Below are 22,179 nucleotides of genomic sequence, written 5' to 3'. Positions count from 1 at the left end.
ATAAAGGTGGTGGATTCAAACACTAAAAAGATGGTTAAAATAGCTTATCTTTAACGTGCTTCTCATACTTGAAGATTCTACATTTCCACATATTTTTGTCTCACATTTTGTGAGGTAATTATGCTATGTGTTTGATCAGTAAATTATCACATTGCATTTTTATTTAACAAAACTCTCATTTCAGAGGCTCTTCATTTGTCTCATAGCATTCCTTTTATTATCATATTTGAGTTTATGTAGCAATATAGTCCTTCTAAATAATAATCCTGTATTTTAGTAGCAATCCTTCTGAAGTATTGGCATTATGCCTTATTATATTAAAGAAATATCCATGCCAACTATGACATGGTTTTGACTTGATCTGCAAGTTGGCAATAAGAGAGGAGATTCATAGTACTTCTATGTTAACTAAATGCCATATCTACTTAAATTATCTAATATGCTACTGTAATCTACTTATGAAAACAGTAGTTTGCTTAAACAAATAGTCTGTAAAATAGTAGGAACTGTTTTAATGCTGAAATGACCACAGAGCACACAAATGCCAAATTATATACAAAGGATCTTTCCTTCTTACACTCCGGAGTTCTTTGTCAGTGGCTCCAAAAACAACTTAAAAATATGTTCTCTGGTTCACCTGGTTTACTATTTTGTCTTAAACCTATTATCTTGAAATACAAATTCAATTTTAGGTATTGGTCTAGTTTAGATTTGGATTGTTGTATAGAGAGTCTTTGTGGTAATTAATGGTTTATTATCCTTCAGTGGTTTGGGGTAGGAAGCTCTTTTCACAGTCTTTGACATCTCCTGAAAGGATTTTCAAGATTGTTGTAATCAATTTGTATCCTAATTTAGCCAGTGGTATCTATAATGCCTCAGTAGGGTAAAAACCCTTAATTTTGGCAATTAATGGGAAATTCTCCAGTGGACATATAGAGAGTTCACACTTAGGTCTAAAGAACCAACTCCATAAGCGCAGAAGGAAGACATGTGGCAAGTATGGAAAAGGTCTAGAGTTTAATCGTCTGGTTGCTCACTGTGAATCAAGAGTTGAGGCAGCTGTCAAGAGATCAGAGGCAACCAAAGACCTGGCTGGCAGGGAGAATTCCCAGTAAATGGGAGGGATGGCTCTCTCCTACCCTGCACTCCCAACCCCAGCCTGGTGTCTTGGGGGTCAGTTTGGGGTTCTCTCGTTAGCTGTATCAATTTTTAATTGTTTAAATTTGGAGCTCATTCAAATACAGGTGGTCAGGACGGAGAGAAAACTTGAAACCATGTTTATATAGGGAAGAGCTGGAGGAACTGAGGTCATTTATTCTGGAGGAGAGGGTACAGAATTGCTGTCTTCACAGATAGAAAGGGCTATCATGTAGAAGAGAGGTTAGATTTATTGTGCATGGCTCTGGAGGATAGACTCAGGGCCAACGGGGCAGATTTTGGCTCACTATAAGAATAGCTTTCTACTGGTTACACATGTCCCTGGAAGGAGTGAACTGCCTCCAAAAGTAGTAATTTTGGACTGTGAAGACAACCATGCTTAGGCAGATGGTTGCTATTGCAAACAGGGTCCTAGGAAAATCCCACAAGACTGGATCTGTAAAGTCCTCCCAGCCTAGTTCTATGTCTTACCATCTCTCTGTCCAGCTAACACATTTCTTGATCACCCTCTGTTTATCAAGCGTAGTGCTCGGGGTGCAGAGAACTCCGGGCACTCTCATGGGGAAACTAAACATGCAGCCAACCCCTACAGCACAGGGTGAGAAGTAACCTAATCCAATTTGGGTATTTGAAAGGTGGCTTAGCTGTTAAGGTTGAGGATGGAGCGGTGCTAACTGTAGGCTTCCCAGGGGTTCCATCTGAGTCTCAGGTTTCTTACCTCTTATATAAAGGGCTTGGACTATTCTGTAGCATTCTATGCAAATAAATTCATTCAGTGTCTTCCTTTATAGTTTCATTTTGATTGTCAGGCCCATGGTGCTCTAGGTTTTGCCAACCTCTGGGTACAAATGGATTCACACTGGCAACAATACCCAGATTTCACTTAGGCTTGCCTATTGTGCTGCTTAGGACCTCTGGACCTCTATAAAAATCTTTCCCAGCTATCTCTAGGACTGCCTGGCCATGCCCAATGGGAGCTCATGGGCTGACTCCTCCTGCTTCTTGCTCTGTTATTATCTGAACCCACCTGAGGGTGGAGCCTCCTCATGCCAGTCCTGCTGGTGCTGGTACCCTCTATGATGATGATGAGGTCCCTGCCCAGCATTGGTATTCCTAGGATTGCAGCCTTCACGGTGGTAAGGTGACACTGCACTTCTCGAGGTCTTCACTGTAGCACAGCCATACTAGTCCCAGCAAAAGCGGGGTTTATAGCCCACTTCCTCATTTTGTGTCATTTTTTATCACCTGGGCAGTGAAGTGGGACTGGAGAGGCTATGTGTCACAAAATTCCTCTTGAAATAAGCTCCTCTGGTTTCTGCCTGCAACCCCAAGGCTGTGGGACCAGTAGCTGAGAGAGACACCGGGGTTTTCTCTTCATTCCAGTTTCCCCCAAGATCTCAAAAGGTCCTTTCTGTGCTGGCCAGTTCTCCTTGAGCAGAAAGATAAAACAAATGAAGTATAATCCTGGCAGTTTCAGGATCCAGATCATCAAATATACCTGAGATGATTATTGTTATTGTTATTTATGACTTATGTCTGGCACAGGGCTAAATGATTTTCCTATATCATCTCAGTCAATCACCTCAGCCTTTGGAGCTGCAGACTCTTAGTATCCTCATTTGTAGATAAGGATGAGGCTAAGAGGAATTAAGTAACTTGCTCAAGGTCAAACAGCTGACAGAGCTAGAGTTTGAAACCAGACTATTATGAAATAGTCCAGAAAGCAAATTCTCGAAAGGCCTCCAACACTGGATATAAACACGCCATCTTATAACCTGGTTAACAGTCAAGTGCCTCCTTTGCTCATTTTTCATCTTTGGGTAAATTCAAAATTGGTTTTTGCATCCAGGGCTGGGAAGAAACAGTGGATGCTGCCATTTCCCACCTCTTGAAGACTTGCCTATCAAAGAGTTCGAAGGAGCAGGCTTTGAACCTCAGCAGCCAGCTGAACATACCCAAAGACACAAGCCGACTGAAGAAACATATCACCTTGCTCTGTGATAGATTAGCCAAAGGTGGACGTCTCTGCTTGAGTACAGATGCAGCGGCTCCGCAGACCATGGTCTTGCCGGGTAAGAGCTTTGTCCATGCTCCCTAAGCACGACTACTTTCCCCAAATTAAAGGAATGTGCCTGAGGTTGTATTTGGGGTTTACATTTCATATTAAAGTGATGATAGCCAAGAAAATTGCTTTCACATTTCCCTTCAGATATCCCAGAGTAACCACTTGGATAAATATTCTTGGGGTATTTGCTTGCTAGACATTTCTAGAATGGTATGTCTTTTTTCTTCCCTCTGCTTTTAAATATATGATCCATTTTGTTTTGCTTCTAACCAATAAAAAGTGGATTAGAGAATAAAACTATTTTTAAGAAAAAGTTTTACTAAATGTGGTCTCGCGATACCATATTTCATAAATGTAAATAGCATAATACAAGCAGCTAATGTAATCCAGATGAGTGAGTCCCATCCCTACTGCTGTTTGCTTGGACTGTGGTCATCAGAATAAGGGGGGCAAGAGACAAAGAAAAAGACGGATCAGGAGATGTGAACAGGCTGCAGAGACATGGCACCTACAGGCCAAGGTAGAGAGAGATCCAGCTTGCCCCAACATGAGCAGTAAGTGCTGGCCATGGGCATCCTGGTCAGCCCTTTCCATGGTCAGAAGGGCTAAGCAATCAATGGTGCTACACTTGGGTCCCTTGGGGGCAGCAGCTCCCATGTCCTTCTTCCCTCTTAGTGGTCTGTCTTACGGCAACAGCAAAGAACATAAAGTAAATGCATTAATTCAGTGCAACAGCTGTAGTATCTATTTCCTTCTAAAGCCAGGACCATGGTATGAGAAGTGATATGGTTTTCTCTTCTTCCTTCTCACATGCCTTATGTGCCCCTCCCCCGCATGCTGATGCTCTTCCTCTTGCTTCCTTTTCCCCTCAATCAGCATTCCTAGAAGTAAAAAGGAATGCAAGCAAAAACTTAAAAAGATAAACATGGAGACAGCATAGCATAATCTAATAAGGACAGACTCTGGAGGCAGACAGACCAGTGTTTGGGTCCTGCCTTTATCCCTTACCGCTTATATGACGCTGGATATGTTAGTTAACTTTCCAGAGTCTTAGTTTCTTCCTTTTGAAAGTAGGTATAATAATGCCCTCCTTGTCACTGGGGCCTTAAATGTTTGTAAAGCACCTAGCACAATGTTTGGGCTTGAGACACACTCAAAAAGTAAAGCTGTAATTCTTACCATTGTTACAGATATACATGGGGGGGAATAGTTGATTTGGCATCATGGGTGGCTATATTCCATGATTTGAAATCTTTTTTTACCTTATTTACACTTGGATAGAACCTAACTTTTATTCCAAAAGAATTTTCTAATATGACCATTTCAGAATAGAAATGTCTTTCCACATAGAAACAGTTCTAATATAGTTTGTCTTAATTTAGGCCCTCTTCCTCTTGCCTTGTTCACATCCTCCCAACTGGTCCTTTGGCCTCTACTCATCTGTCTTCTGTCCCCTATTACAGGATTATATTTGTAAGAAATAAATATTTAGGCTTAATGAGATAGTAAATGAAAAATATTTACTATGATTAGCACTCAGTACATGGCTCTCCCTCCTTCCTTGCCAATTAGAAAAACAAAGGAAGCTTGAGGGAGAAGGACAAATATATAAAAGAGAACACTTAAGAAAGAGGTGGGAGCGGCCCCCTGACTGGCTGGCATACCTACCGGTCAGTGCAGGCCTGGGCAACCCTGCGCTTTGTTCTCTGCCTCCCTGCCCGAGCCTCTTCGAGAATAGCCAGTGGCAATGCTGTGAGCAAAGACCTTGACACCTGCAGAGAACAGATGCTCCCTTAGTCACATTTATTGATTATGAAACTTTAGTCATTTGTTTAAATAACTAGGTTCAGAAGCATCTTGAGGGCTATGTCCACATAAGCCCTCAGGGCAGAATTTTTGATGTGTGGAAGGAAGGGGCACAGCAAAGAGGAAGAGAAGGGAGGGAGGGAGAAATGAAAAAATGCACGTAGATAGAAAATGTATTTGTTCACAAACCAGGAGTCTATAAGCCAGGTCTGTGCCTCTCATGCCCAGTCTAGCCGAGGTCGGTCCACTGGGGAGACTGAGGCTTTGTGCATCTGTGCTGCTCTGTCAAAGTCTTCATTGCTTCTACTTGACCCAGTTTTTGACTCTAGTTGAGTGACTCTGTCCTGCTTGCTTTGATCTAATTATGGTAGTGAGTTTTAAAAAATTGTTAAATCAGTGCTCTCTGTCATTAACATGCTCCATTATTGCCTATAATACATTTCCTCCCTAGAACTCAAATTTTTCACACACTTATTTCTATACTTAGCACATTTCTGAGGTAGAAGAAACATGTAGAGTTATTGCTGTTTTGTAAACAGACAACGGATTTAGGAAAAGCTAAATATCTTGCCCAGAGTTATATGGTGACCAGAAGGGTTCAGTCTAGAATCCAAATCTAGCCCACTGTGCTTCCCTCTGGACCACACAGCCCATAGTGGTACAAACACATTTCCAGCCTGAGCTTCCTTCTGTGTAAGCAGTTCTTGATCTGGCCTTCTTTTCACTCAAATCAGTCTAGCAGTGTGGGAGGAAAAGAGCAGAAACAGTTTCATACAGTGTCTTTTCTTTGCTATGAGGAATATGTTAAAGATTGATCTTTATTTTGCACTTCATTTTTATTATCTCCGTAGGTGCCATGATCCCCATCATCACAGAGATAATAAGAAATACTGTGCTACTTCAAGCCAGTAATTGTGCAATTTACAGTGTTAGTGTAGCTGTAATAGTTGTTTCAGAATACACAAAGGGAAAGTGGCATATTAGAAAGGAGTGGGTTACTGAACGCATAAGCCTACAAGCATTTTTCACAGACATGATCTTTTTTTAAAAGCTGGGCAGGAACTCAGAAATCATCCGGTTCACCTCCCTCCCTTAACAGCTGAAGTAACTGAGGCCTAGGAAGATGAAGTGACTTAGTGGTTGGTATTACAAGGCAGGAGTGTGTGTCATTTTACCATGTTCCCTATTAAATGGTAGATGGATAAACATCTCAGAATAAAAAACCCTTGGTCTTTTCTAGCCTCATGACTTTATGAGCCCAGCACCTTGGATGTGCCCTTTCTTTGCTCCAGTAAAGGCCATGATGACAACATCCTCCCTGGCATCCAGAGTTTGAAAATCTTTCCCACTGGGAATGACCTTATGGACTTTTTGCCTCACATTTCTCCTGTTTGCCTTTATAAACCTTCAGATGCTCTATCAAGATTTAGCTCACCCTTTTCTGGGTATATGTCTTTTTTTAATTGTAGAACCATCAAACTTAATTGTCTCCTACCTGTAGCTCTGGATTCACATTTTTTTCTGCTGGGGAATATTGCACTTTCATTAAATGTCCTTTCTCTAACCTCAGCTGTATACATCCCCTTAGAGCAAGAGTCACAGAAAGCCACCAGGGTGATGTTTTAAAAAAAATTGAAATGTGAATACCTACCTGGCTTTCTTATACACGTTTGTTACCTGCTATGTCCCTGTAGGTGCTTGAGGCTGGAAGATTTACCTTAGATGGCCAGAGGCTTCCTTTTATGACCTCAGTGTCTAGGATGATATTTTACTGGCCCTAATTATAGTGAAGACTTGACTCTCTCAAGCACATATGTAAAACTTAATGCATACATAGGTGGGCCTAACTTATGGTATTTGGAGACGAGTCATTTTAACCTCATGAATACTGGAGCTTTTTATCATTTCTGTATGGGGTTTTTTTCATTTTTTTTTTTCAAAGACTTCATTTATTTGAGAGAGAGTGAGGGACCACGAGAGAGAGAGACACCAGTGGGGGGAGAGGCAGAGGGAGAGGGAGAAGCAGACTCCCCGCTGATCAGGGAGCCTGACTCGGGGCTTCATCCCAGGACTCTGAGATCATGACCTGAGCTGAAGGCAGATGCTTAACTGACTGAGCCATCTGGGTGCCCCGTCTGTATGGGTTTTTAACCCTCATGTGTCTAAGTGATGCTTTGCCCCGCAAGAAGTGGAGGGGGTTATGATGGCCCATCAAATGGAAGCTTGGAGAGCAGATGGTGTGGGCCCCACAGCAGGGCAGGCACAGCAAGCTGAGCAGAGAAAAAGGCTTAAGGACGATCTAGGCTGGTCAAGTGCCTCAAGAGACTGTTCTCTTAATGTGATCAAATGAATCAGAAGTTCCAGTGGGCCATAGCTTCAATTGTATTTGCTTTGGCACTGCTGGATTCCTGGGCCTTAAGGAAGCCAATTTGGGGTGGAAGAAGAAAGCAAAGACAGTTTGATAAATAAGATGAGCCTTTTTACAGGTATGGGTCAGAAAACTTACTCTGAGATGTGATATGGACCACCCCAAAATTAGTATTTTGTACATTTTTACTATATTAAGTGGGTAGGAGAAAATAGAGAGTAAAAATTTGAATAAGGTATCTATTCTATCCTTTGCGGAGGTATATTTAAAACTCCCACTTTTTAGTATTTTAAATTTGAGTTAATGACCTTTTTGCCTTAAGGGTTGATGTTATTTTGAGGCTTCTTCCAAATGACCCATTTCAGTGGCATTTAAATTTAGCTTTCTCAGGTCTCACTTAGATGCTTGGTAAGGCATTTGGTGTTTACTTTCATACTGTCAGTGTGATCTAGCTGTTGATTTTACACTTTATTTGAATTTTTATAAGTTTGAAGTCTTTCATTTAAGAAATTTAGATAAATTCAACATAGGAAAGGCCTCAGGAAAAATTACTAAATAGCTTCTGAATCTGTTTGTTCATTTTTGTTTCAAAAAGGAGTGAGTTCCAAAATGGTAAATACTGTCAATCCTCGAACAACATGGGTTTGAACTGCACAGGTCCACTTCTATGCAGATTTTTTTTTTTTTTTTGATAAATACAGTACAGTTCTGTACATGTATTTTCTCTTCCTTATGATTTTCTTAATACCATTTTCTTTTCTCTAGCTTGCTTTATTATAAAAATATAATATATAAGATAGACAACATACAAAATGTATTCTGGTCAGCTGTTTATGTCATTGGTAAGGCTTCCAGTCATCTTAATAAGTGTTTGGGGAGTCAGAAGTCATATATGGATTTTCCACTGCACAGGGAGTTGCCACTCCCAACCCCTGCATTGATCAAGGGTCAGCTGTGCTATTGTGAAGTGGACTTTGACTTCAGAAGTACATGAAGCTAGCTTGGTCCTTCAGCGGATATATAATATAGGACAAGTTTCTTAGCTTGTTGGCTTCTCAATTTTTTTCAACTATAAATAGGAATAATAACGGTACTTTACCAGAGTTTTTAGCCAAATTAAATATAATAGTACTTGGAAAATGCTGAGTAAGTGCTTGACACAGCAAATTCTCACTAAATGTGAGTTTCTATTAATAATTATTATAAATACTAATCTAAAATCTAAAAGGCACTTGTGAGAATTTGATAAAAGAATTCTAGAGTTACAAGAGAAAAAAAATATAAGATCAGACAGGATATTTTAAAAAAGAAGAGTGTAAAATTTGCCTTTTTGGGATACTTATTATAAAGTAACACTGAATGACAGTGTTGCAGTTGCAACAAGGGAGCTTGATACACCAAATAGAACATTCAAAATTGATTAAAGTCTGGAAGGTTTGAGACTAATTGGTATTAGAAGAAGACTACCTGAAACTGGAGCCAACATTTTATTGTTTTTATTTGGGAAAATAAAAAGGTTCAGTTGAAAAATAAGTTAAAGTTAAAATTAATAGTAAGTTTATTTTATCATGTATTTGCCAAAATTTATGTTATGCCTACAATTATGTGCTAATTCTTAGAGACAACAATGAAAGAATTTTGTGTGATTTTTGTTTTTGTTTGTTTTTGGCATGTTGATAGATACTCACATTTGACCTTATAAGCACCTTTACAAAGAGAGTGTCCTTTTTAGGAAAAAATATTCCAAGGCATCATCCATTTCCCTAGGTGGGGTCTTTCTTAATCCTTTCATATGCAAATCATTTTCTCCAGAAACATCTATCCTGTCATCCTCTGGTCAGTTTTCTTCTCTTGATTAATTGGAATGATTGCCAGATTTTCACTGGTCACTGTCCTTGCATCTCTAATGACACTTAAGCTGCTTTAAATCTTGCGTCGTTTGCAGGATTTATAATTTCCCTCTGCAGCCCATTTATGCTGTATTTGCAACAATTTACAACAGTTGGTGAGAGATGGACCCATGTAAAAAGTTGATAGCAGCCAGGGATTCATCTAGTGTTAAATGTGGAAAGATACTTGAGGAGAAACTAATTTTATAAGTAGTCTGTTAGTTTTTGAGTGAATATCTTTGTGTTATGCTTTTGCTTTTCTGTGACTACATTTGGGATAATCAGAACTTCTATAAGCAGGAAAATCTACCTCCCTCTCTGCCAATTAAATATATAAGAATTTAGAATGTGCTAATCTGAACTCAGACCTCATGTGCTTCTGTGACATTTCAAAGCAATGGCGAGAGGACAGGGTGAGTTTAAAAATGGTGCTAGGAACTGGCCCGCTGTTTGGAGAAAAAAAATAGATTACCTAGTCCATACCATGTGCTACAGCACATTTCAGATAGCTAAGAGATTTAAATATAAAAAAATGAGATCACAAAACACAGAAGGAAATAAAGGTAGATACATAGATGTGGAGGCAGGATAGGTCATTCTAAGTCAGCAAAGGCAGGAAACAAAAGATTGAGCTTCAGTTACATACTTCTCAATATCTGGTCCAGAAGCATATAAACCAAGGTGCGTGTTAATGGTAATTACCCTGGGTGGTGGAGTTACAGGCACCGAGTATCCTCCTATTCTTTCTTTTCCATATACTGTGTACATTTTCCTACAAAAAATGTATATAACTCATCAGAAGGGACCATGATCAAAAGTACTACCAAGAAAACAACTGTAATTGTATCAGAAATGGTGGTAAGGAAAAACCTTAGGACTCATTTCATAAACCAGGAAAATTAATGGTTTTTTATTCCCAAAAGGAAATAAGTTGTTCAAAGGCAATGATCATGTGTTTATGGGGCTTATTTATATTTCCATCCTGATAAATGAGCCCAAGTGCTTTCCCGCCCAGGACTCCTTGTATAAATGTGTGCAGCCAGGTTATGGATTCTGCCTCCATCCCATCTCATCTCCTCTCTCAAAGTAGGCGAAATTATGCCAGTTATTGATCTCTAAGTAACTTTTTCACCTTTCCATGAGTGACCTCATAATTGCTAAATCTGGTGAACACTTTGCCTACAACTCATTTGGCTGCTCTATACCCTTTTGCACTGAGACTATTTCCTTAGAACATTTTTATTACTTGGCTTTTCTTTCACTATTGGAACCTGTCCCTGTCCTCCTCAGGCCTGTCTTTTCCTGTCTGCTTTGTGGCTTCTTGTCCCTTTTTCTGTCTCTCGACCATTGGTACTCCATCTTCATGCTATCCTGGACAGTCTCATCCAACTACCACCTGCATTCCATGATTTCTGTTTGTATCTTTCTGTCTAGCTTCTCTTCCAGGTTTCATGTGTCTCCATCAGTATCCCACAGGCCTCTCCACTTCTATGTGCCTGAGTGCACCTCACCTCCTTCTGCATGTCTCATCTCAGTGGATGATGTTACCCAGTGTCCCGGCCAGGGGCCTCAGAACAGCCTTGACCCTCTGTTTCCTTTATTCCTCATGTTCAGTCAATCACCAAAACTTGATGGTGTCACCTCCCAAATGTATCTCTTTTCACTGTCCACACTGCTATTACCTTACTTAATGCCCTTGTCTCCTATTGCTATTAAAATGGCCTACCAGTAGTCTTCTTGAATTAACATTCCTCCTTTATTTTTAGTACTACCATAAAAAACAAACAACTTATGAATGTTCATAGCAGCATGATAGCTCAAAATGGGAACAATCCAAATATTTATCAATGATGAATGGATAAATAAATGTGGCACATCCATATAGTGAAATATTCTACAACATGGATGAATCTTCAAAACATTATACTAAGTGAAAGAAAGCCAGTCCAAAAGACCATATATTATATGATTCCATTCATATAAAATGTCTAGAATAGCAAATTCAGAGAGGCAGAAAGTATACTAGTGGTTGCATAGGGCTAGGGGTGGGGTAGGGGTGGAAAAATGGCTTGTGAGAGCTAATGGGTATGGGATTTCCTTTTGGGTGAGAAAAGTATTCTAAAATTAGGTTGCATGATGGCTGCATAACTCTGTGAATGTACTAAAAACCACTGAATATATGTTTTAAAAGTGTAAATTATGTTTTAATGAAGTTATTAAAAAATGACTCATATCTTTAATACACAGATAAAACATGTTTTGTAGAAATTTAGGAAATTCAGATGGGGAAAAAAAGATTAAAATTACCAATAATCTGACCACCCTGAAATAGATACAAATGCTGCTATATATAGATTTATGTATGTGTATATACATATATATATTCTATGTGTGTGTATGTGTATACATATCTTTCCAGTTTTTTATTTCGCATATATACTTTTGTTTTATAAAATTGGGTCATACTGAACCTACTACTTTATAACCCACTTTAAAAACTCATTAAATCATTATTGCATTATTAAATACTATACATATTTTAATAGCTACATACTTAATCAGTCCCCTTTTGTCAAATATACAATTTCTGATTTTAGTATGATAAACAATTTAGTGAGTATTTTTTGTAGCTAAATCTGCATACATCTGTAATGAATTCATAGTTTTCCATGAGTATGAGTTTCTTTGTAAAAATAGGGACCTGAGTATGTTACTTACCTGCTTGAAAATATTCTACAGCTCTCTATTACTTAGCACATTAAATCAAAAGTCTTAAGCCTGAAGTACACATTCTTTATGAAATAGACCAACATTATCCTTCTAGCTGTTATCTCTTACACTTTCATCCTTAAGATTCTTTACCAATACTGCAGTATTCAATATTTTCCAAATGCACCATGCTTTGCAGGCTTCTGTAATTTTCTTGGCTTAGAGAGTCAGGCTTTGGCTGGTGGCAAAATTACCACTAATTTATGAAGACTCAGCTGAAATGATGTTCCACAAAACATTCCCTAGTCCTCCTGGCAGTGCTAGTCCCTCTCTCATCTGTGCTCCTTGGTCTCTGGGCACATGGCTATTATAGTGCTTATCATATGGTACCATAGTTTAATATTTTTACTTCATCCCTCACTCCTATATTAGTCTGTTAAGTCTGCCATAGCAAAATACCACAGGCTGGGTGACTTAAACAACAGAAGTTATTTTCTCACAGTTCTGGAGACTGGAAGTCCAAGATCAAGGTGCTGGCAGGTTTGGTTTTCCTGAGGTCTGTCTGCTTGGTGAGCAGGTGGCCACCTATTATCTGTGTCCTCACATGGCCTTTTTCTCTATATGTGTACACTCCCAGTGCCTCTTCCTCCTCTTGTAAGGACACCAGTTCTTTTGGATTAGGACCCCACCCTTATGACCTCATTTAACTTTAATTACCTCTTTAAAGGCCCAGTCTTCAAACACAGTCATTTTGGGGGTTAGGCCTTCAGTCTGTGAATTTGGGGGAGGACACAGTTCAGTCCATAACATTCCCAGATAGAAGGTAAACATGCATGGAAGGCTCAGTATGTATTGTATTCTTCTTTGTGACCTCAGCACCCCACTTATGCCTGCCATATATATAGTTGATGCCCACTCTATATTTTTTAAACTTTTTATTTTGAAATAATATAAAATATCTATAATATTTTGAATAATACAACAAGATGCAAAAATACTACATAGAATCCCATGTTCCCTTCATTCAGCTTTCCCTAATGGTGACATTTTATATAACTGTAGTATAGTATCAAAAATAGGAAATTGACATTGGTTTACCTTACATTTTTAGAATGAATCAGTGGAGCTTTTCATAAAAGAGGATAAGTCTTAAACTAAGAATAAGTTTTGGACTTTTAAAAGGGTGATGGCAGATAATATACATAGAGTTAGTGATCTGAGCAAGGAGATGTGGGTCTGTAAGTAAACTGGCTAAGTTTCAGATTAGACATTTATTTGAGTAGATCAGTAAACACTACTTGATATAAGAACTTGAAAAGCTAGATAAAAGAGATTGAGCAAAATGCAGATGGGAGCTAGTATAGGTTCATAAGCTATAAGTGATATAAAAAGCAGTGTTCTAGAAGTACTAATCTGAGCGTGGTATGAAGGATGAAGGGAAGTGTGACAAACAGGGGAGAATACAGATAGTCCATCAAGTTTTTTAGTTGCCATTGATGGAACGGATTAAGTCGGCAAGTGAATTTTGTTTGTTACTGATAATGTGCTTCATTTCAAGTACAATGAACTTGAGATGCATCCAAGAGGGGATGTGTGTCAACAGCTGGATCTGAGGAATTCTAGCTTAAGGGATATACTGAAGCTTGAAAAGTAGATTTTTGTATCCTGACCTTTAGAGTCATCATTAAAATTTTGCAATTTCAGTCCGTTAAGAGTCTACCTTCGGCTCAGATCATGATCCCAGGGTCCTGAAATGGAGTCCTGCATGGGGCTCCCTGCTCAGCGGGGAGTCTGCTTCTCCCTCTGCGCCCTCCCCCCTGTTTGTGTCTGCACTCTCTCTCTCTTGCAAAAATAAATAAAATCTAAAAAAAAAATTTTGCAATTGGATGAAACCTCTGAGAGAGTGCATAGGGAGGGAAACACTAGATTTGGGATTTATGCAGAACCACAAATCTGGTACAAGAAGTGGATTCTATAGGGAGGAGGGAATTTTTTTAAATTTTTATTAATTTTTAAAAAAATTTTTAGAAGATTTTATTTATTTATTTATTTGTCAGAGAGAGAGAGAGAGCACAAGCAGGGGGAGCGGCAGGCAGAGGGTGAAGCAGGTTCCCCGCTGAGCAAGGAGCCTGGGATCATGACCTGAGCCGAAAGCAGCCGCTTCACCGACTGAGCCACCCAGGCGTCCCGGAGGAGGGAATTTTAGGGAATCCCCACAATAGATGATGTCAGTACTATCAAGGATGGAAGAAGCCCAAGCAAAGATCCTTCTGTAACTGGAAGGAACATAGGAAGGCAGATGGAAGAAGTAGGCTATGGTCTGGGTTGTTATTTCTTTTCTCTCCTTCTGTTCAGAAATGATATTTAGAGGGGCGCCTGGGTGGCTCAGAGGGGTAAGCGTCTGCCTTCGGCTGAGGTCATGATCCCGGGGTCCTGGGATCAAGCCCCGCATCGGGCTCCCTGCTGAGTGGGGAGCCTGCTTCTCCCTCTCCCACTGCCTGCCGCTCCCCCTGCTTGTATTCTCTCTCTCTAATAAAAAGTAAAAAATCTTTTAAAAAAATGATATTTAGAGGTGTTTGAAGGTCAAGGGGTGGTGGCAAGATGAGAATGCTAAAGTGCAGCATTCATGTTAAATGGGAAACTTTGAGGAGGCAGAGGAATAATCTAGAATATAGATAAACTGAAGAGTATTTAAGAAGAGAAAAAATGAGGACCTAGATATAAGTTGGGAATATATGGAAATTTTTAAAAAGGAAAATTTAGTGAAACGCAGCTGATGAGTTTTGGAAAAGTAAAGTCTTATAATGATCCGTGAGAAAGCAGGAAGGGGTGAATGATGAGGTGGCAAATTAAAGTTGATTTGCATGAGCCACTCTGGGAAGAACAAGTCAGCCATTTAGTAATTGTGCAGATACTTACTATTCTGAGGCCATAGTTTCCTCACTTGAAATTTTGAGATAACACCTCCTGGATTTGAAACAACATACTATTTCAAAATTGTTTTGAACATCGAACTTTATTGTATAAATAAAGAAAACATTCAGTTTTTAATAGGCTGCTCCTTCTTATCCATTGTAATAGGGAGTCTATAATAGGACTAATGGAAGTTTAGTGGGAGAATATTTGAACCAGGATTAGAGTTGCATTTGACAAGAGAAGCAATTAGGAGTAACTATAGGGAAAGGTCTACCATCAAAGACCTAACAGAACGACACTCTCCCTGTGTGTACTTAGCAAATACTTGTCGATAGACAAGCTGGCTGGTAACTAATTACGATGGGATGACCAAAGGCCAGTTCTTGGAAGTAGGGCTGTTAACACAGGAATCAAATACCAGGGAAGTTCGAGGAATTTCCTTTCTTGCAGATGTTTAAACTAATGTGGATACTCGACAGTTTAAAGATAATTTGGGAGAAACCCTACCTGAAAGCAGGGTGATAAATTACATAACTTTTAAAAAATAAAAAATAAATAAATAAAAAATTAAAAAAATAAATTACATAACTTTTAAAGGACATCACTATGCCTCTGTCTTTAGTCATGTCATATGGATGGATCTGTAAAATGCCCATTCTTACCCTCACCCAGCTCTAAATGTGAGCTGTCTTTTCTGATAGAAAATATTACAATAGAAACCCTAACTCTATGTAATTTGCAGCATCTTTAAAAATTGCATATGTTGGCCAAAAGAAAGAGCATCTCAGTACACTGGAGCATCCCTCAGGAAGATAATTATTTCTGGGACTGTGCGTTCTATAAAAAAGAAATTTTCTCACATATTCTATTCACGTTTGGGGTTGTTTTATCAACAAATAGGATGAAAAAATTCGTATTTATTCCAGCAGTTGCTAATGTGAAGGGATTTCTTCAGATTCACCACAAACTGGTAACAATTTGTCTAGTTTTCTTCCCCTCAACCTTTAACCCCCCCTATCAGCTTTGGCTACTGCAGTGGCTCTGTCTTCAACAGTAAGGTTTTACTGGTTCACCTCAAAATTGTAACAAACATACTTCCTGTTTTCTTCCCTTCAAGTTTTACTCCTAATATCAGCTATCTGTCCAAGAAATTACATCTTCAACAATAAGAAGGATACATTTATCTGCTTTCAGTGTAAATTGATGAATAGTATTAAAGTTGTATTTATTGTTTTTCATTTTTCTTTAGATTTTAGGGTGGCTGGATAAAGTATTTTAAGTGCTTAAGAACAATTCATCAATCAGTGACTTATATGAGACAATCGTTAAGACTTATTTCATATAATGTTATTTTCATTTAAAAACTTAAAACATACGCATAATGAGACTATCCACAGATAGATAGGGCAGACAATACAGTTTGACCCATTCCTATGTCTTAGTCATTTTTAATTCGGGCCAATACACCTGCCCTAAAATAGGAATAACACTCTGATGACACTGAACAGCCCTAGGAAGTAAAGAGAATGTTCTTTCTTTTTTTAATAATTTTTTTTTTTAAGATTTTATTTATTTGCGAGAGAGAGAATGAGAGACAGAGAGCATGAGAGGGAGGAGGGTCAGAGGGAGAAGCAGACTCCCCGCTGAGCAGGGAGCCCGATGCGGGACTCGATCCCGGGACTCCGGGATCATGACCTGAGCCGAAGGCAGTCGCTTAACCAACTGAGCCACCCAGGCGCCCCAAGAGAATGTTCTTTCACTTTGAATTGTCATCCTGAGGGGAGCCAGGTCCATGCTGCCAACCTTTTAAAAAATCTTTTTATACTAAACTTTATTTAAAGAAACCTCATTTTTAATGTGTTTATTCAAGTAAATTATTGGAATAGTCAATCCCTTCTGATTTATGTATAATGTGGGTAATTCTTAAACAATTAAAAATTAAAATGAAAAATGATTCATTTCTGGTGGTTCTTAGAGCATAGAAATCTCCAGTTCTAAAAAGTAAAACACCTTTAGTTGTATTCTTCTGTACATATGTCTAAACTCTATGTTTTTTTAAAAGTAGCTTTTAGTTTTTAAAAGGTTTAATTTTTTATTTAAAAATAAATATTTTGGTTGCCAGAATTTTTATATTTCTTTCAAGTCTGCTTTCAGAGCCATATCCCAGTGTCATGTGGAAAATGTTACCAAAAAATAAAGTGATGTCACTCTCTAGCTTTCAGAAGCCATGATTTATGTTAATACCAATAGGATGATTTTTATTTAGCATATTGGTTGCTCTAAGATACTTTTGTCATTTGTTAAAAATAAACTTGGAAGTAACTGCAACCATAAAACAAGAAGCAAATACAATGTACCGGTGAACAGCATGGCAAGGGATACAAGGCTCCAGCTTACTGGCTCTCTGGTTATGAGCAAATGCAGTGGCAAATATTAAGGGCTCCGTATAGAAATCTGGTGGGTTTCAATGAAAAAAATCAAGTTCAATACAGCATACCTTGTCAAGAGAGATGTTTAGTCAGTGTACGTGACTGTGTAAGTTACCTGATGTTCCATGTTTTACATATTTTTAAGAGATAAAAAAATCTTTCAAAATTAGGTAAAACACCAGATTTTAATTTCTTAAAATTAACATGTTAACTTGTGGAAAATCATTTATAATTTATACATTTTAACAATTCATAAATTTTACACTTCACACTTCATTATTTCCATTGAAAAACACATCATGTACCAAGCCATGATTGAGATTCCAAGGTGAAATTTGTTGGGTACTTACTAAATTTCAGGCACTGTTCTGGGTACTAGGGGCGTAGTGATATACTAGACAAACACAACCCCTCCCCTCTTGGAGCTTTCATTCTGGTAGGGGGCAGTCAATACACAGGGAAACAAATTTCAGATAATGAAAATGCAATGCAAAAAAGTAAGTCAGGGTAAGAGGAAAGAGTGCCAATTAATATTTGGCATTTGTGCCTATATCTTTCTTACGACTAAAGCCTCTTTCTCTTTTCCTTCATTTAGTGAAATCGGGGGAGGGCATATTTCGTTATTTGGGACAGATGCCTTGTGTGACTCGTTAAAATAATTGTTTAGTTATATAATATTATAGTTAAGTTTGTTATTACTAATATTTTATTTGGGCGCTACACTTTTTTTTAAAAAGATTTATTTATTTATTTGAGAGCGAGAGAGAGACAGAGAGCACAAGCAGGGGACGGGCAGAGGGAGAGGGAGAGAGAATCTCAAGCAGACTCCACCAAGCGTGGAGCCCAATGTGGGGCTCAATCCTATGACCCTGAGATCATGACCTGAGCCAAAATTAAGAGCCAGCTGCTCAACTGAATGAGCCACCCAAGTGCCCCTAAAGCTTTTTTTTTTTTTTTAATATTTTTATTTATTTACTTGACAGAGAGAGAGACAGTGAAAGAGGGAACACAAGCAGGAGGAGTGGGAGAAGGAGAAGCAGGCTTACCGCTGAGCAGGGAGCCCGATGCGGGGCGGCCCCCTAAAGCTTTCTGATGAAAGAATGTGTTTCAATTTTTAGAAGAGAAACCAAAGTAATTCTTGAGAAGGTTTCCTAATAAATAAATTTTCTAAATATTTATAGTGATCATTAGAACATTTTGTATCATACAATTTTCATATTATTTTCATCTTATTTTTATTTTGAGTTTATTCTTATTTCTGCGTTATACCATCAGTCATTATTAGATGTTTACTCTCTGTTGACATCAGCTTATGAGACTGTGACATCTCTGAGGGCAGAGACTGTCATTCATTTTGCTAGAATTCATCCCTAGAATCTAATATAATTGGGATGCAGAAGATGCTCAACATATCCTTGTGAATTTGATTTGAATTGAATCATTCACCTGAACATTATCTCCTCTCTTTCCCAGTTTCCTGTCACCTAGTTCTCTACTCCTCCTTCCAACCCCACTTTCCAACATAGCTACTCCACCTCTATCTGCCTCTCACTAGCCCTTTTTGCTCTGCCTTATGGAACTTCATGAATTTCTATCCTAGATCCCTTGTCAGTCTCTAGTCCTGAGTACATCTTTGGCTTTTCTTGGATCTACTCTGGGACCAGAAATTATTGCTAAAATTAATCATAAAACTGACCCAAGTGCTTCTTTTCCTCTCTTGCTGTGTGATTTCACCTGGGCCTTCCTCTGCTAATCAGAGTTCTATTTGCTTGTTTTTGTTTGATTTTCTATCTCATTCCCAGCAGAAGTTAATTCTTGTGATTTTGCTCAAGCTCCTTCCTCTTCTCTTCCAAACCGTACAGAAGCCATCATTCCTTCTCTACTGTGAAGAACAAGGCTGTCCAAAGCAAACTCTATTTCCCATTGGTTTATTTAAAATTTTTACAATTTTATTCATCTTTTGTCTTTCTGTTCTTTCTCAGAAGACATACTTGGTCTTAGGATGAAACTCAGACTTATCACCTTGCCCTGCAGGACTCTGCTTCCTCTCTCCCTCCATCCATTTCTCTGCCAGGAGTTTCCCCACAGTTCCTCTTACCCTTTCTTCCTTTGGCATATTAGTCTCCCTTCAGTTCTACACATTAAGATTTTTCCTGCCTCTGGTCTTTGCATATGCTCTTCTCTTTGCCTCAAATACTGTCCTTTATCCACCCCCCAGAAATTACCCCCTGCCACAGATCTACATGCTCACCAGCTAATTTATCCCAAGTAATAGATCACTTTCCCATGAGAGGTCTTCTGTGACCCTTATCATTCTTGCTCATGACCTCTCAGATTTTTCTTCATAGCATGAAACATAGTTCATAGTTATACCTTCATTGTGTATTTATTTAATATTTATCTCACTGTACTATCAGTTTCATGAGGAGAGGGACCATGTCTATGTTATTTACTACCATATACTCAGCTCAGTGCCTGTCATGCAGTGGGTATCCCAGAGACATTTGGTGGATGAATTGTATCCTCTTCTGTTTTCCTGTTTCCTCAGGGACCTTGTAGCCTCATATTCATCTCAGTTGAACTGTCTGCCCTTTCGTTTCTGCTCCCACCTTCCCATTTCTAAACTTTGCTCAGTTCTCCTTTGTTTCATTATATTAACTGTCTTCTTTTTCTTCCCCTTCAGACTTGTAAACTATACAAATTATACTGTGGTCTCTTAAATATAAATTTGGGATGAAGCTAAATAGCACTATCTATAAACAATTCATCTTTTGGCCCAGGGAATAATATTAGGAGCATAATGGACACACATAAGTTCTTAAAAGGGGGAAAGGAGTTTTTATTCATGAAATAGGACTATTTTTTGTTCATTTAACAGATATTTTAAAAAATACCACCATGTTCCAGACACTATAGTGGGCGTTGGGATATGCTGATTAAGAGGAAAGACAGCATTCCTACCCTCCTGAAGCTTATATTCTAGTGGGGAAGCCAGACAATAACCACTGTACAGCTAAACAAGAGTTGTGGGTTGTATTATGTTCATTGAAACAAACAGGGAGTTGAGAGAGTTAGGGGTGGAGGCTACTGTAGACAGGGTTATTGGGGAAGGATTCTGTGAGCAGACGGATGAAAAAATGAGGAACCAGGGGCATAGCACTCTGAGCTGGTAGAATAGAATTCTTAAAGGCCTGGATTTGCTGAGAAATCGGAACTTAGATGTTCTCTCTCTCTCTCTCTCTCTCTCTCTCTCACACACACACACACACACACACAAAGGTAAATATGTGAGGTGATGTGTATATTAACTCAATGGGGGGAATCATTTCATAATGTGTATGTATAGCAAATCATCACATTGCACACTTTAATTACAATTTTATTTGTCAATTATACCTTAATAAAACTAGAAATAAAAGAATTTAAAGTCCTGGAGGGAAGAAAGGGCTTGGTGTATTTAAAAGACACATGGCCTCCCTGGCTCGATCCTAATGAGGAAGAGTGGCAGGGAGAGCCAAGTCATGTATTCCTTACATTCCATAGTGAGGAGTTTAGATGTTATCCTATGAGTAGTGGGAAACCATCGAGTGGTTTTAAGGAGGGAAATAATGTGATCTGGTCTGTGTTTTTAAGAATTACTATGGCTACTGTTAGGGAATGATTTGGAAAACAGCTGGAGTGGAAACGGGGGGAGAGCTAGCGAGACTATTGTAGAAGTGTAGGCAATAGACAACGATGACTGGGGTTGTGGCCATAGAGATAGAATTAGAGAGCACTAGGGCATATTTTAGAGGCTAGCATACATGGTGGTGGATTACGTGTAAGCGGTGAGATAAGTGAGGAAGCAGAGAGGACTCCTGGAATGCTGGTTTTAGTAATGAGGTGGACAGTAGTGGACGGGAAAGTCTGAGGGAAGAACAGTGTGTGTGTGCCTGTGGGTTACGTGGGGGCAGAATAAAAGATCTGTGCGGATCTGTTCCACTTGAGAGGCTGGGTGGGCACCCATTTTTGGATGTCAGGGTGTCTGGAGCTCAGGGGAAAAGCCGGAGCTACAGAGAGATAGTCAGGGGACAGAGCCTCTGTGTGGTATTTAAAGCTGAATGGACTCAGTTATGTGGAAAGAGAAAAGAGAAGGGGGGCCTCAGCTAAACCTTGAGGCCTTCCAGCATCTAGAGTTCGGGAAGAAGGGCAACAACCAACATCGGAAATTGAGGAGAAGCAGCCAAAGAATGAGTAACAGGAAAACTGTGAGAAAGTAGCCACGTGGAAGCCAAGAGAGGGGAGGGTTTCCAAGGTCAGCGTTGTTACGTGCTACTGAGATGGAGCAAGATGAGGGCAGAGGTGGGAGCTGACATACTTCTGCTGAGCTCTTACAGCTTTTGTAGCATTTCTTCTTTTATATATTTTATGTGTATAAAGTATTCCTAATTGTTTATTTTTTTATTGTTCTGTTAATCACCATACATTACATCATTAGTTTTAGATGTAGTGTTCCATGATTCATTGTTTGTGCATAACACCCAGTGCTCCATGCAGAATGTGCCCTCTTTAATACCCATCACCAGGCTAACCCATCCTCCCACCCCCCTCCCCTCTAGAACCCTCAGTTTGTTTTTCAGTCCATCGTCTCTCATGGTTCGTCTCCGCCTCCAATTTCCCCCCCTTCATTTTTCCCCTCCTGCTATCTTCTTTTTTTTTCTTAACATATATTGCATTATTTGTTTCAGAGGTACAGATCTGAGATTCAACAGTCTTGCACAATTCACCGCGCTTACCAGAGCACATACCCTCCCCAGTGTCTATTACCCAGTCACCCCATCCCTCCCACCCCACCCCCTA

General features: G+C 39.1%; 1 long non-coding RNA gene across 1 annotated transcript in view; it reads left to right on the top strand.

The window, feature by feature from the left end:
* The window catches only part of LOC102728382 (uncharacterized), a 75,887-nt gene that overhangs the window by 12,266 nt on the left and 41,442 nt on the right, over positions 1 to 22,179 (top strand). Inside the window, exon 2 of the long non-coding RNA XR_014139217.1 lies at positions 3,008 to 3,230. This is a non-coding gene — a long non-coding RNA (uncharacterized LOC102728382). The remainder of the gene's footprint in view (positions 1 to 3,007; positions 3,231 to 22,179) is intronic.

This window comes from Leptonychotes weddellii, chromosome 12 (assembly GCF_054177405.1).
Source record: "Leptonychotes weddellii isolate Sample4059 chromosome 12, ASM5417740v2, whole genome shotgun sequence".
NCBI classification, from domain to species: domain Eukaryota; kingdom Metazoa; phylum Chordata; class Mammalia; order Carnivora; family Phocidae; genus Leptonychotes; species Leptonychotes weddellii.
The sequence above is the reverse complement of the archived record's forward strand: the minus strand, read 5'-3'. Positions and strand labels throughout refer to the sequence as shown.